This window comes from Orycteropus afer, unplaced genomic scaffold (assembly GCF_000298275.1).
Source record: "Orycteropus afer afer isolate SDZICR_OR568_19922 unplaced genomic scaffold, OryAfe1.0 scaffold00193, whole genome shotgun sequence".
Classification (NCBI taxonomy): domain Eukaryota; kingdom Metazoa; phylum Chordata; class Mammalia; order Tubulidentata; family Orycteropodidae; genus Orycteropus; species Orycteropus afer.
Genome location: NW_006921780.1, coordinates 5,809,662 through 5,812,725, shown reverse-complemented (window position 1 = coordinate 5,812,725; position 3,064 = coordinate 5,809,662).

Sequence of the window (3,064 nt, the reverse complement as noted above, 5' to 3'; positions counted from 1 at the left end):
TAATTGCTTTTCTAATGTTGAATCATCCTTGTGTAGCTGGTATGAACCTCACTTGGTCATGATGTATTATTATTATTATTTTTATATATTGTTGGATCCAATTGGCTAGGATTTTGTTGAAGATTTTTGCATCTATATTCATGAGGGATATTGATCTGTAGCTTTCCATTTGAGTGATGTCTTTGCCTGGTTTTGGTATTGAGGTTATGCTTGCTTCATAAAATTAATTTGGGGAGATTCCAACCTTTTCCATGTTCTGGAATAGTTTGAATAGGATTGGTGTCAGTTCTTCTCTGAATGTTCAGTAGAACTCTCCAGTGAAACTGTCTGAGTCAGGGCTTTTTTTGTTGGTAATTTTTTAATGGCCTCTTCAATTTCTTCTTTTGTTATGGGTCTGTACAAATTTTCCACCTCAGTATGTGTTAGTTTAGTTAAGTAGTATGTTTCTAGAAATGCATCCATTTCTTCTAGATTTTCAAATTTGTTGGAGTATAGCTCTTCATAACATCCTGATATTAGTCTTTTAATTTCAGTTGGTTCTGTTGTGACATCACACAATCCATTTCTTATTCATGTTATTTGTATTCTCTCCCTCTTTTTCTTCATTAAACTTGCCAATGGTTTGTCAACTTTATTAATCTTTTCAAAAAACCAACTTCTAGTCTTGTTGATTTTTTCCATTGTCTTTCTATTTTCTGTTTCCTTTGTTTTTGCTCAAATCTTTACTATTTATTTTCTCCTGGTGACTGTAGGTTTTTTTTTTTTTTCCTGCTCTTTTTCTAATTGTTGGTGATGTTGGTTTAAGATGTTGATTTTAGCTTTTTCTTTTTTTTCCATGTCTACATTTATTGCTATAAATTGGCCTCTGATCACTGCTTTTGCTGTGTCCCAAAGATTTTGGTATGTTGTGTTCTCATTCTTATTTGATTCAAGGAATTTTTTAATTTTGTTTTTTATTTCTTCTAATAGGAGCTCTAGTAGCATAGTGCCTAAGGTATTTGACTGCTAACCAGAAGGCTGGTCCTCAGAAGGAAGATTGGGCTTCCGTAGTGATACTGCTTCAGAAACTCAAGGAGGGATTGCTATGAATCAGATCTGACTCCATGGCAGTGAGTTTGGTTTTTGGTTTTTTATTTCTTCTATCACCTATTCATTTTCAAGGAAGGCATTATTCAGTTTCCATAAATTTACTCTTTTACCATCGATCTTCCTGTTGTTCATTTCTAATTTTATAGCATTGGGATCTGAGAAGAAGCTTTGCAGTATTTCAATGTTTTAAAAAGTATTAAGTCTTGCTTTGTGCCTAACATATGGTCTATCTTGGAGAATGTTCTGTGTGTACTGGAAAAGAATGCCTATCATGCTGTTGTTAGGTGAAGTGCTCTGTAGATATCCATAAAATCAAGTTGATGGATTGTATTGTTTATTTCTTATGCATCTTTGTTAAGTATCTCCAGTTGTTCTATCTTTCATTGAAAGTAGTGTATTAAAGTCTCCTACTATGACTGTGGAGTCATCTATTTGTCTTTTCAATTCCATTAAAGTCTGATTTATGTATTTTGGGGCTCGTTCATTGAGTCTATAGATATTTATCATGGTTATGTTCCGTTGTTCAATTGATCCTTCAATCATTATATAATGCCCTTTTTTGTCTCTTATGATGGTTTTTGTCTTAAAGTCAATTTGATCAGAAATTAATATTGCCACTCCTTGTCTTTTATGGTTGCTATTGGCTTGATATATCTTTTTCCAACCTTTGATATTTAGTCTATTTGTGTCTTTCTCTCTAAGATGTGACTCTTGTAGACAGCATATTGAAAGGTTATGTTTTCTTATCCAGTCTGCAACTCTCCGTCTCTTGTGTGATGCATTTAATCCATTGACATTCAGTGTAATTATTGACAAGTATGAATTGGTTGCTGTCATTTTGTTATGTGTTTTTTTATGGTATTGTTGGTTTCTTTATTCCATATGATTTTCTGTGCTAAGCTTGTTTTGTTTATGAATTGTGTTATCACTTTCTTTGTTGCTATTGTTTTTTTTTTCATTATGTGCTGTTGAGTTGGACCTGACTCATAGCGACCCCTCCTGGGGTTTCTGAGGCAGTATCACTACAGAAGTAGATTGCCCAACCTTCCTTCTGAGGAGTGGCTGATGGGTTTGAAACACCAACCTTCTGGTTAGCACTTAAGTGCCTTAGGCACTACACTACCAGAGCTCCCTGTTATTGTTTTAGTATTTGCCAAATATTTGTGCTTGTCCTCTTTTTTATTGTGACGTGAAGGTTTATCATTTTTCTTTGAGGTTACCCTGTGATTTATAATTTTCTTCCCACATTTAGAACACTCCATTCTATCTTGCAATTCTCTTGACTTCCTCACCACTTAGAAGTTCTGTAACTACATAATTTTTCCCCTTTTTGGTTTGCAGTTCTCCTCATTTGCCAATTGATGTCTCTGATTCCCTGTTTACAATCTTGTAGGCTTATTTACTTTGAATACTTCCATAACTGGGTTGGTTTCTGGGGTATGTCATCATGTGTGTTAATGGTTGGTTGTTATTTGCTGTTGTTGGTTCTCTGTCCAAAGGACTTCCTTTAGTATCTCTTGTAAGGTTGGTCTGGTTTTTAACAAATTCCTCTAATTTCTGCTTATCTGGAAATGTCCCTATTTCACCATCATATTTGAGGGACAAGTTTTCCGGGTATATAAATCTTGGTTGGAAATTTTTTCTTTCAAGGTTTTATATATAACATCCCATTGCTTTCTTGCCTGCATGGTTTCTACTGAGAAATCAGAGCCTAATCTTATTGGTTGTCCTTTGCAGTTTTTCCCGTGCTGTTTTCAGGATACTTTCTTTGTCTTTGGTTTTGGTGTATTTGATGATGATATGTCTTGGTGATTTTCTTTTGGAGTCTATTCTGTTTGGGGTTTGTTGGACTTCCTGAATGGATATATTCTCATCTTTCATCATGTGAGGGGAATTCTCTTTCAACAAATCTTTGACAATTTTCTCTGTGGTTGCGGTGTAGTAAATTACTTAGTGTGGCTTTTCTACCCATAAG